The 13,966-nt window shown below is 32.3% G+C and overlaps 1 protein-coding gene across 1 annotated transcript in view; it reads right to left on the minus strand.

The window, feature by feature from the left end:
• The window catches only part of LOC143082314 (DNA-binding protein RFX6-like), a 74,817-nt gene that overhangs the window by 60,215 nt on the left and 636 nt on the right, over nt 1–13,966 (minus strand). The window lies entirely within an intron of this gene.

A 13,966-nucleotide genomic window follows, 5' to 3' on the forward strand; every position in this document is an offset into this window, starting at 1 on the left:
AATTCACCAAAAGATTTAAAATTTCGGCCTATTGTTGCTGGACCGCAGTGTCCAACTCATAGATTGAGCCATTTCATTGACCTAATTTTGAAACCTTTATGCCAATATGTACCTAGTTTTATCCGTGATAATTTTGATTTTTTAAATCATTTACCAGCCGAAGTCAAAGAAGATGCAATATTGGTAAGCTTCGACGTAACAAGTCTTTACACCAATATACCGCACAAACTAGGATTAGATGCTGTAAAATTTTGGCTAGAGTCATATAGGCACATTATCGACCAAAGATTTTCGAATAATTTTTTGTTGGAGGGATTGAAAATCATACTAGATAATAACACCTTTTTCTTTGATGGAAAATATTATCTACAGATCTCTGGTACAGCTATGGGAACAAAAGTTGCTCCCACATACGCAACTCTCGTGATGGGATTTCTGGAGGATAAAATGTATCAACAAGTTGAAAGTGAATTTGATACAGCTTTTAAAGTGTACGTAAAATCGGAATGGAAGCGATTCTTAGACGACTGTTTTATCATTTTAAACAAAAGTCACAATTTAGAGAAGTTTCATAGTCTGATAAACACATTACATCCTTCGATGAAATTTACCATCGAATCTAGCGAACAAAGACTGCCATTTCTAGATATTTTAATATTAAAGAATGGAACAACCTTAACCACAGATATATATTATAAGAAGACGGACACCCACCAATACCTGAATTTTCATTCATGTCATTCTTCACATACGAAAAGAAACATCCCGTTTTGTCTTGCACGACGTGTATGTACAATTGTAAGTGATGAGTTCACGAAGGAATTACGATTGAATGAACTAAAGGTGTTTTTGAAAGAACAAAACTATCCAAACCCACTAATAGAAAAGGGAATAGAAAAGGCAAAAGCAATACCAATGACGAAACTCAGATCCACAGCACGTAAAGAGAGTAATACAGAACTTATCCCGTTTGTTAGCACTCATAACCCGTACAATCCCGACATATTCAACGTCATAAAAGCAAATTTGCCGGTTTTACAAAAAACGAAAAAATTAAAAAAGCTTTTCCCTACAGAAAAATTCCTGAAAAGTAAAAGACAGCCTTTAAATCTTAAAAAGATTTTAACAAGGGCTAAGTTTTATGACCCAAATGGAATACAATATAACGTTTCAAAATGTAATGACCCTAGATGTGGTCTTTGTGAATATATGGCAACCGGCCCGCAAATAACATTGAAAAACGGTCAAACCATTGTTCCAAATGCAGACATGAATTGCAAAACGGTAAACATAATTTACTGTATTGTATGCAGCACTTGCAAGGAATGGTACATCGGACAGACTGGTAATTCAATTTGTCAAAGAGTTCGTGTTCACAGACAACAGATACGAGATCCCTCCACACGAATGCAAGATGTGAGCGAACATTTCGAAACGTGCAGTAGTGGAAAATTTACCGTATATCCGTTCTATAAAATGAACGAATCGAACAAATATAAAAGACTGGCAAAGGAAGCACACTTTATAAAGGACTTTCAGCCAAAATTAAACGGATCTACGTAAAAACGTTTGATTTATCTCCCCTTACCGTTATTGTAACGTAATAAACGTTACCAACGGCAGTGTCGTCAAGGACATTGTTAAAACGTCGCCTGAAGATTGCCAGAAGGCATGAAAGCGCTAGTGACAATATTTTAACGAACTGTTATTATTTGATGTGAAATGTAGTTTGCAAATTTAAAAATATTATTATATACATTCTGTACACCGTTTTTATTTACTTTTGCTATATATATATATATATATATATATATACAACTCGTCCAAACATCAACCCAACAATGTTAGATCTGTAAATTTGCTTTCGCAAATTTTTGGTTCTTCCCTCGCCGGGATTCGAACCCATGCTACTGTGATATCGTGACACCAAATCGCCTGCACTGCAGCCGTCCCGCTAGACCACACGACCACCTGGGCTCTTAAAAAAAGAAAAAAGAGCTTTCGCTGGCCGTGTGTTACCTTTCCACGTCAGTTTTAATCTAGCATTGATGGCGATCCGGTGGATACATCTGTTGTAGGGTTGTCACTGACTCAGACGTACTTATATATATATATATATATATATATATATATATATATATATATATATATATATATATATATATATATATATATATATATATATAATACATGAAGACTGTTGTTTCTTCTTCTTCTTTATGTACTGACACATGTTATCGTAAATATAAGAGCACATTCTGTTATGCCCAACCACAATAAAACATGAGTATTCCAAACATATCTTTTCCTTCATCGGTTTATAGCTACTATCGTTTGGTGGTATACAGAACAAAATATTTGTTCTAATCTAAACGTGGAGCAAAAATCTTGCGAGGTCTTAAACTCACTATATATGCGATGTTTTCCTGAAAATATCCAACTTTAATTAAATAACGTCCCTACAACACCAAAGAGAGAAGAGGGGGAAAAATTCCCCAATTTAACATTAACAGTCTTTATGTATGACAATCATGTACTAGTATCTTTAAGGCTTAGTTTCTTTTTATAAAAACGTATATTTTCTTAATTTTTCATGGTATATATGTAAGACTCAAATCTATGGTGGGTTCCAAATCTATGGCGGATTCCTAATCTATGGTAAATATGACGTAATGCCATCCCAAATCTATGGCGAAAATTTTACACTTCTAATCTATGGCAAGTTGTTTTTTAAATTTTCTAACCATGACGTCATGCCATCCCAAATCTATGGCAGATTTTTTACATCCCAAATCTATGGTAAATTTTGTAAATTCCAATCTATGGCGGATTTTGTTAATATAACATCTATTGCAAATGTTGTGCAAACGGAAAATAATGCAGTACCTTTACACGACCAATGACTTGTAAATAGATTACACAAAAGAGAGTGTATAAACTAGTGAAATGAACGTCCATCTGATAAGTTAAGCCTTTATTTTTATAGTTAGTTTTTATATCGTACTGTAGTGTAAGGTTGGGATCTCACTAACATGTTTAACCCCGCCACATTATGTATGTACGTGACTGTCCCAAGTTAGGAGCCTGTAGTTCGGTGATTGCCGTTTGTTTATGTGTTACATATTTCTTTGTCTTTTTTTTTTATATAAACAAGGTCGTGAGTTTTTTTGTTTAAATTGTTTTACATTGTTATTTCGGGGCCTTTAATAGCGGACTATGCGGTATTGGCTTTGCTCATTGTTTATGGCCGTACAGTTACCTATAGCTACTAATTTCTGTGTAATTTTGGTCTCTGGTGGAGAGTTGTCTCATTGGCAATCATACCACTTTTTCCTTTTTTGTATGTTTAGTCTAACTTTTCAGTATGGGCATTGTTCTTTGTTGAAGGCGAAACGGTGATCACCTATAGTTGTTTAAAAAACAATATTAGTCTTTTTTTCGTGATTTTTCTGCGTGACCTATAGTTGTTAATGTGGTCTCTTTTGGACACTTGTGTCATTGGCAATCATACCACATCTTCTTTTTTTATAGTAACCAAATTTTATTACCGGTACAATTGAAAAAGCTTAAGAAAGACTTCATGATCTTGAAATGATGTGTCCAGTAAACATAAGCATTTTATACTCTTTGGATTGTCATGTTTAACCAATACATGTAACCAAATAGTAAGTCATTAAACAACAAGAAAGCAGCTTCTGTTTGTACAAAAAAATAAACACTTTGACTCTTTACATGCTATTTATTTTCAGCTGATCACATCTTTTTAATTTGATTGCGATTTAAATCAAATTTGTATCCTGTAATTTGATCTGTCACTTTGTACACTTTCCCAGCAGTAGAAGCTGAAATTGAAAACCTTCATCTGGAATGGTATTCATATGTTCCGCCATTTTCAAAATCGGCGGCGCTAGCCACGTCATATGGCGTTATTTGATTGTGACGTTATAAATAACTCTTTTTCCCGGAAAAATAGGCGATTTTAAAATCTGCCATAGATTTGGAGAAAACAAAACCTGCCATAGATTTGAGACGGCATTACGTCATATTTACCATAGATTAGGAATCCGCCATAGATTTGGAACCCGCCATAGATTTGAGTCCTACATATATAAAAAAGAAGATGTGGTATGATTGCCAATGAGACAACAAGAGACCAAAATGACACACAAATTAACAACTAAAGGTTATGTATTGTTTTTGGTGTACATGGTTGAAACAGCAACCCACAACTCAAACATCACAAAAGGACAGAAACTCAATTTATATTACACGATCCATACTATTGAGTTTTGATTTATATATGAAGTAATCAAACCAAAGACGATACCAATGATTTCCGGGATAATCAGGACCATGAGACAACGCAAAAACTGGGCAAAACATGACAAATAGATGGAGGCAAAAACAGTCCATGAAAGGTTTGAAAAACTCCATAACTAAAGATCTAAAATCTAAACGCAGTGTAGTCATCGGTCTGATAACCAAGAAGTTTGTCAACATGACCTCAGTCTTATCGAAGTCCTAGTCTTTGGCCATGACCATATTTCTGCTCTGTTTTGCTAACTAGACATGATTCTAGGTTAGCGAAATTGCCATAGATTTTTTGAATGAGACAATTCAATATTTATCTAAAAACAATAAAAAAAAAAAGCATGATATAAAACTGAAATAATCATAAGGTGGTACCTTACACTACAGGGAGATAACATAACGTTGCGTATGAAGGCAATATTAAGCTTCTCAATGATCAAAATTAGTGTTTTTCAAACTGCTATATAACCAGTGTAATATTTCTGATAAAATGGTTGGTTCAAATTTTTTGAAATTTTTATATTTTTGTCAAAGGGTCAAAGTAAATACTTTGTCAAAATTTTATGAAAATTAAACGAGCCAAATTAATTTTAGCGAAGGTGTTGGGTACCACCTTAAGATAATATTAGATTAAAGATACATTTAATTGGATATGATTTGACAATTTTACCAAGAGGTAAGCTCTCGTCACTCTATGTTCAGCTAAAATTGATGGGTATTTTTCTTTCATGAGGAATTGTTACTGAAAAGAAATTTATCACAGCGACAAACATCTAGGAGTTTTGGATATAATTCCTGGATTGTTCTACTTACTCATGTTCCATTTAAATTAGTTTATATTCTAAATAAGTAATATAATATTTTTTCCACTTATGAATCGATATCGCTATATTGATCACAAAGTTATTAAATATAATTGTGCCTTTTCATCAAATTAACAAATGATACTAGTTTCTCCTTCACGTTTACTTTCTTATTCTTTGGACGATTGGCATTGGGAAAGGGTTTGGATTTTCAAATATTTTGGCCTCGAGCATCACTAAAGAGACATTAATTCTGCATCTGGTGCATACACATTGGTACCGTTAATGCCATTACCACCACCGCATGGGTCGATATCACTGCTAGTGGACTATTAGGCACCGATGGTATCACCATCCTAGTAACCATGCAGTACTTCGGTACAGGCGAGCACATTTAAAATTGAGAATGGAAATGGGGAATGTGCCAAAGAGACAACAACCCGACCATAGAGCAGACGACAGCAGAAGGTCACCAACAGGTCTTCAATGCAACGAGAAATTCCCGCACCCGGAGGCCTCATTCACCTGAACATAAACAAATATATACTATTTCAGTGATAATGAACGCCATACTAAACTCCAAATTGTACACAAGAAACTAAAAGTTAAAATAATACAAGACTAAAGGCCAGAGGCTCCTAACTTGGGACAGGCGCAAAAATGCGGCGGGGTTAAACATGTTTGTGAGATCTCAACCCTCCCCTTATACCTCTAGCCAATGCAGAAAAGTAAACGCATAACAATACGCACATTAAAATTCAGTTCAAGAGAAGTCCGAGTCTGATGTCAGAAGATGTAACCAAAGAAAATAAACAAAATGACAATAATACATAAATAACATCAGACTACTAGCAGTTAACTGACATGCCAGCTCCAGACTTCAATTAAACTGATTGAAAATTATGTCTTCATCGTATGAATACCACGCACAATCCTCCCCGTGGGGGGTTTAGTATCATACCATCATAACATTGCATATTGTGTTATTGAAATTTGCCGTAAAAAATGTGGAAAGTATTTTGGACTAAATCTGCCTCATGCAATACTCTGATTCCTTGCATGTCTTTGTCCATTTTGTTTTTTTTTTCAGTTCTTTGTTTTTGAAGAAGTTTGGATTTTAAAATATTTTGGCTTTGCAATATCACTGAAGATACATTGAGTGTCGAATTGGCATCTGGTGCATACGCATTGGTATCGTTAATGTTATTATGGATACATACCTCACTGGTTAGAGACTAATTAGTGTTATAACAATATGAAAATAACAGGCTGTGGAATGTTTGCAAATAAGTCAACAATCTTCTAAAAACTAGAATAATTTTTGAATAACTTATATATAAGTGTTGTTATAATTTAAGACATTTCCAGGTTTTAGTTTTCTTAAAGTTTTATTCTTTATTTATTGAAAGGAATAGACAATATATTCCAAGTCTGTACAATTGCCAAATAATTGAACCAAACTATTGTGTACATTTCCTTTAGATAAATCTATTTCACATTATTTTCAAATTATTTTGGTAATGAAAATAAAATCATTAATCTACGATTAAAATAAACTTCAAATTATTTGCTCAATACATAAAATGCATTTAAAGAATACAAACATTACAAAATTTTAATTCAGTTGTTATTTTATGATGTGTACCTAAACCACACATTTTACAGGAAATTATCCACCTTTAACGCCCAGTATCAAACACGCAATTGGTGCGATTGTGGGTGTGAGTCGCACCCTGAGCCGGAGATGATAATTAAAAATGATTTTGATAAATATAAGGATTTATTGATTTATTCAAATAACAAAGATATTAGTTATTGCTGATTGAGTTAAGATTTTTTTTTAAACGAACTGATTTTTCTACAAGTCATACGACAAATTAGATCTGCTTCTGCGATTGTAGTATCTTAACTTAAGCGATTTTAAGAATATCAGTCCCGCAGCTTAGCTTTTTCTTAATGACATTTAGCCAAAGTATAATTGTTAAATAAAGCATTCGGATAACATATTTAATTTTTCAACAAGTATTTGCATCGTATTTTTTTTTATTCATACTAATTAAATAAAATGTGCATACAACGTGCCGATCGTAAAAACATAAAACAAATCTACAGATACTAGACACATTGTCAACATTTTTACAGAAAAAGCAAAAATTGTTAAAACCTTCCAATTGTTTTTTTTAAATAAAAATGCCTATGCACGATATTTCCAAAATAAATGTACAGATAAATGACAAAATCACACTGACATTAAAGTGTAGTAACGGTATTGTCACAAAGTTATTTCATTTTCCGGCCAAATCAATCAGTCATTAATTTTCACCGGAGACACGGCGCTAACATCAAATACAAACTTTCAACATGTTTATGTATGTTTTAACGTTTAATTATCATTACGACTAACAAATTAGAGCATTCTTCTTTCTTACACTCACGTATCTATATAATACTATCATGTGTAAACTCTACCCTATCTCGTGTTTTCAGATTTAGTCTTTATCCAATCAAAATTCTACCGGTTATTTTATTTGATCAATTTCACTCGCTTTCAATTTACGAAAAATCTAATTCAACAGATTTATCATTCAGCATTGGACTAAAATTTTGTCTACTTTTAATTTATCTGATAAAAATGTAGAAAGTTTGTGCGAATCCGTTTGGATTGAGGTGTGCTAATCGGGCTTTAGCTACTGTCGGTAAATCTGTTTTCCTTTGATGTTCATGAGACAGGTACCTAAGTTTGAAGATAAAATGAGTAATAAAACTGTCTTCTCTGTATGTTTATAAAAATTTCAAAGAAAAACATTTTAAGAATATTTAAACAAAACTTTGTTAAGTAAAGAAGAAAATTTAAAAGGATTGATCTTCTTGTTGTTGATTTATTGATGTGGTCAATGAGGAATTCTTATTGTTAAGTCCGTCTAGTCGCCACTGTATCTACTTCTGGTCGCCACTGTATCTACTTATGTACATCCAGTAAATCCATCAAGTAACACATGTTTTTACATTTTCATATCGAATCCTTTTTTTTCTTTTCTTTTTTTTTTTTTTTTTTTTTTTTAACAAAATTGAGGTTTAAAAAAGAGCAGCAAAAGATATTAAATGGGATATTCAAACCCATAAGTCGAAAACAAACTTATAATGCCATGGCAGGAAAAAAGAAAAAAGACCAGAAGACAACCAACAATATTCAAAACACAACACAGAAAACTAAAGACTGAGCAACACAAAACACAATCAAAGAAGAGATCGTACCTCAGAAGTTTATCAATGTTTACAAAATGACATGTTGAATTTCTTATAATTGTGCATAAATTAAGAAGATTGGTTGAATGGGCGCATATACACTATGTTATAAAGATTTTTAATTATTGTAAGAACGCATGTTTTTTGGTGAAAATATATTTTTTGGGGGTGAAAATATATTTTGTTTTGGTGAAAATATCAATTTTTTGGGTGAAAATATCATTTTTTTTTAATTGAATCCACTTTAATTTAAGTTACTCTTTATAATTCTATAATTATTATATCGGTAATTATTTTCCTTGGCATTTGAATTTCCCAAAGACTAGGACGTCCTTATTCCTGTATTTGAAAAAAATGAGACACCTTTTCTTTCTCTTTTTTATTTTAATTTTCCTTGTCAATGTTCTGGATGTTTTATAAATCTCAGTATGTTTCTATCTGCACGTGCACTGGCTCTTGTCTCAGAGAAAAATTTCCTATATACCTTAATATATAACACAAGGTACTTAACTTGCATTTTCGAAAAATGTCAGGCAGTGACGAAATTCCGTTATATGCCGCTTTCTAGGATGTCAACCCCACTAAAACTTGTAACTTCTAAATTGATTTATCTTTACAATAGCCTACATTTGTTGTTGAAATCATCCGTAGCAATCCTACCCAAGTATGTCAATCGTAATAATTTTTCCAACCGCTGAAAATTTGGCAATGAACGTCTCGCCATAAATGATTAATTATAAAAACTGTTTCAGAAAAAAACTGTTATTTTTTTGTCTGAATAGAACTTATCACACAGTTAGTAAAATTGTAAAAGATACCGTGAAAAAAAAACCTAACAAGTCTTATTTGTGGTATGTCTAATAAGTAACGAGTTTCCTTTTTTAGATTCAAATTTTCCAATGACGTCAATGTCATTCAGACTCTCTTTTGACTTTACGTATGAAAATGAAACAAGATCAGATAACTCCGAGATTATTTAGACTTTTCCAAATACTATGAGTTTCTCTAATTTAATGAACAGCAAAGATAAATTTGTTCTTGTTGGCTTAGCCAAGTTCTGTAAAATTGTAATGTCAATTTACAAATGATATTTACCTTCCCATTTATTCATGCATTTGTAAATATGTTTGTTCATGCATTATATCTTATTTGTTATATTGTTGTACTATCATGCTTCATATGAGGCCTTTAGTGAAATAAAATGTTTCAATGTTTCAATGTTTCAATGTTTCATAATATTGACCAATCGGCAACTGAGATGAATATAAGTAGACGTGACGCGTTTATTGCCAAATCATCAGCGGTTGGCAACATCATTACGATTGACATACTTGGATGGGATTGCTACGGATGATTCCGACAAGTTTTAGTGGTTTTGACAGCCTAGAAAGCGGCATACAACAGAATTTGTGAAATAACAGTTGATACGTTCATAAAACTATAAATAACATTGAGTCCACCAAAGGGTCTTCGACACACGGAGCGAGAACACCCCGCACCTTAGTGCGGGCTTCAAATGGCCCATAAACACCAATGTATACTAGTTCAGCAGAAATGGACATCACACTCCAAAAGATATAATTGAACCAAAATTTAAAAATAATTCATACAAGACTAACAGAGGTCAGAGGTTCCTGACTTAGGACAAACGCAAAATTACGGTGGGTTTAAACATGATTTGTGAGATCTCAATCCATTCTAGCCAAAGTAAAAAACAAACAAACACAAAGCAATATGTACATGCACACTTAGTCCGAGTCCGATATTAGATTAGAGAACAGAACTAAGCAAATGACAATGAAGAACATAAATTAACAAAGAAATACTAGCAGTTACTGACATGCTGGCTGCAGACCACGATTGAATTGATTGAAAGATTTTGTCTTCGTCATCATATGTTATACATACGTCTTTGCTCCCAGTAGAGCTATAGAAAAACACTACAATAACTGGTATTACATTCAAACTCCTCTTTTCTAACTGGGGTGATATGAGTTGAATAAACACTACCAGATCACCATACCCTGGGTGTCCTTAATTGTTCTGCATGCTTTTTTTGTTCTGCAACATTTTAGCGGGAAAACCGAACACACAAAAAAACTTCGATAATATTTGTGCAGTATGATGACTAACTTTCAAAATTTACGAAGACAAAAATTGAAATTGAATTTGATATCTAAGACAAATCATAGATGGTCATACTTAGCTAAAGGGAGATAAATGCAGGAATTTATGGGAATATGCGAAACGAATTTGTAGTGAAGTTGTGTACAAAATTCAAGATAAAGATCAAAATAAACCAATTGCGTTCTTCAGTACTGTCATGCATTTATCTGATGAGAACTTGAGAAATTATCAGGAATCTCCCTCAGGTAAACTGACCTTAGCGGGATTGGCTATCACTTTTGGGTCTCTTTTGGTGAAATAACTTTATACGTGTTTAGTTTTTTTTATGTACCATTGGCTATGAAAATTTTACCTTTTTAAGTTAAATTCAGAAAGGCACCCCGCTAAGGGCACATACAATTTATAAAGTGTAATTTTCATTTTGAACAAAGCCTAAATTATTTTTTAGAATATTTGTTCTTATATCGTCTACTTTTTTCACAGAGTTTTAATTTTCAATTTGTTTGCCTAATTGTTCAGAAATTAATTGTAGATTTTATAAATAACTGATGCAATATAATCCAAAGGTGAGTTTAACTTGTGTTACAAAAGCAACACGGCAAAAAAGGGATTAAACCCTAAAGTGAGGGTTTGTAGTGGGCCTTCATTTCGGTATTCTGTATGTTGGCATCTTGCCCCATCATTCTTTATGCTGTGTACCCATTCCACACCCCGTTACTTGCATTTTATTTCATCTTACTCAACAAAAAAACGTTTTAAAAGATGAAATGATTGGAACTGCTCGAATAATAAGAATGGGACATGTGTTTGTATTTATCTGACTTCAACACACTTTCACTCTTCAACTTATCATAACAAATCCATCATTACCTAATAGCTTCTTAGACACCGAAAGTTCAAAAGGTCTTAAAACTTTAAACTACTTTTGTTCTGTTATTTATCCTGTGGTAAGACGGGTTTGCTGTTCTGTTATTTATCCTGTGGTCATATAAGACGGGTAACTTGTTATGCTATTTACCATGTGGTTATATTTGAAGAGGGTCCGTTTTCTATTATTTCCTCTTGTTTAAAATAATATGTGTAACGACTTTAACTTCTATTCCACGTCAGTTTTTTTGATGTTTAGTAAATGTGTCCTGAATCGGGGTTAAAACAAACAAAAAATGGGAACTTAAATATTGAACCTGACGGAGGAGAAGGTACTACACTATGGTAGACATCCACTGCTGTCCACACTTCGCTAGTTACATGATTACCCAGTCACACGCAGTCGTGATCGTCAAAGCAAAGAACATGAGGGACTGAACGATTGAAATAGTTAGAATGTTACAAAGACGACTGATCGATTGCTGATATGATAACATTAACGGTTCCAAATTTTACGGCTACAAATGCTCATTTCGACACTAAATGTTCTTTCGTTGATGCTTGCTGCCAACATATTTGAAGATTCAAAATTTATTAAAGCCAATAAACCAAAGAGAACACAAAGTATAACCAAAGCCGGGCAAGGATATATAGTATATTTTGTTTTTATTCTAATGTATATTCATATTTATTTCCACTAATAAATATACTTATCTGTTTTCTCTAATGCATATGTTTATTTCAAAAAAGGAAGAAGGAAGATTACACATGTTTATGCCAAATAATGAGGTCATTTTCTGTAGAATGAATAGTTTACTGATTCATTCTATTAATACATTTTACGTAACAAAAAAACTAAAGTTTATCGCATTCTTATCAAGTACTTTAATTAATTTAAATGATTTTATTTCTCCCTTTAAGAATAAGGAAATTTCAAATAACGGCAAATGACATAATATAGGTGCATACATTTTACTATAGGTTTATATCGTTAGTGGTTTATGATATTTATAACATGAACTAGACATTGTAATATATTTGTATCATTTTGGCTTTAAATAAATTTTGCACTGTACAATTAATCATCGGTAAAAAAACCAAAAAAAAAAACCCACCAAAATAAACCAAGACATGTTATACATATCTCGACTTTTAAAGTTTCCCCTATCGAACAATAGGTTTAACTAGTAACAATTTTTTTTTATCGAGAAAAATATAATGTTAATTTGGTTTCATGTCTCTCTACTTAAGTTTAATCATAGAAACCTTCAAACACGATTAAAAAAAAAAAAAAAAAAAAAAAAAAAATACAGGTTACTAATGAACTCCATTATTCGAAACTTTAACGACAACCTCTTTATTTCTTAATGCGGCAGACGTTAACAATTTCCAGTCTTTATTTAAAGCCAGAAAGTTATTGTATATAATCATATATACCAAGCTTGAAATTTTGTACGCCGTATGCGATTTTCGTCTAAAAAAGACTCACCAGTGACACTCGAATCAAAAATGTTGAATTCCAATTAGAGTACGAAGCATTTCATACTTACAATTCCAAAAGGTTTTGCGAATACAGCTAATGGTAAAGACCTTATAAATTAAGCTGACATCTAATATTTTCTGACAGGAAAAAAAACAAGTGAAAAGTTAATTCTTATAACGATAAGTCAGAGGAGGATGAAGAACATTCTGTTTTTTTGAAAATTTAAGTCTCAAAGTCGAATTCTCAAATGTTCTTATTGTCTAAATTACAAATTAGACGAGAAAAAAATAATCAATCAAATGTTTCAGCAAAATTGAGTTTTGGCATAATCTACCACAACAGGAAATAAATGAGAATTTGTATAACAAATACAAAACAGTCATGAGGAAGCTAGGGCTGAACACATAGAACTACTGCTGTAAATATCAATTAATTTTGCACTTATTAACAAAACTGTGCTCGTTCCTGTGTAAGATTCATCTATTGTATATAATTGTTTCATTTATTAAAGGTTGAATGTATCATGTTAAAATTACAGTTAACTTTGATTGTTCTTATGTCTCAACATGAATAAATATTTCATCTGGTGCAGAAAAATTGTTACCGTTTATGTAATTAAATTAGCTCTTAGCATAGGTTCTGATTTTTAAAACCTACTGCAACGCTACCTTTAAGGGTATTATGCATGACATAAAACAATAGCCATTATAACCATTTTAGTGGTTAAGTGAAATAAATCTCAAATTTTCTATTTATTTCTCTTGACCTTTGTTTCTATTTTTGTTCTATTTAAATTCAATTTTCCAACTTATGTTGTAGTTAAAACAATTCTTCGGAAGCGGATCACAGGAATCCGAAGCCCTCATATGAGGAAAACGAAATCAGACATCTACATATTAATTATATTCATTCCAAATTTATATAAATTAATATTGGCTCTTCAGTGCATTTTTTTTCTGTATACAGCAAATAGTCACTTGGTCCATCTTAGCTGATCGAATTCACAAATAAATATATCCTTTTGAATAATATATACAATTCAATATGCTCGGATCCTTTCATACACTATTTTTATGATACTCATTTATACTAGGAAAGTTTTCAAAAATATCGAATCATTTGCAGTGTT

The sequence above is a fragment of the Mytilus galloprovincialis genome, chromosome 7, assembly GCF_965363235.1.
Source record: "Mytilus galloprovincialis chromosome 7, xbMytGall1.hap1.1, whole genome shotgun sequence".
Taxonomy (NCBI): Eukaryota; Metazoa; Mollusca; class Bivalvia; order Mytilida; family Mytilidae; genus Mytilus; species Mytilus galloprovincialis.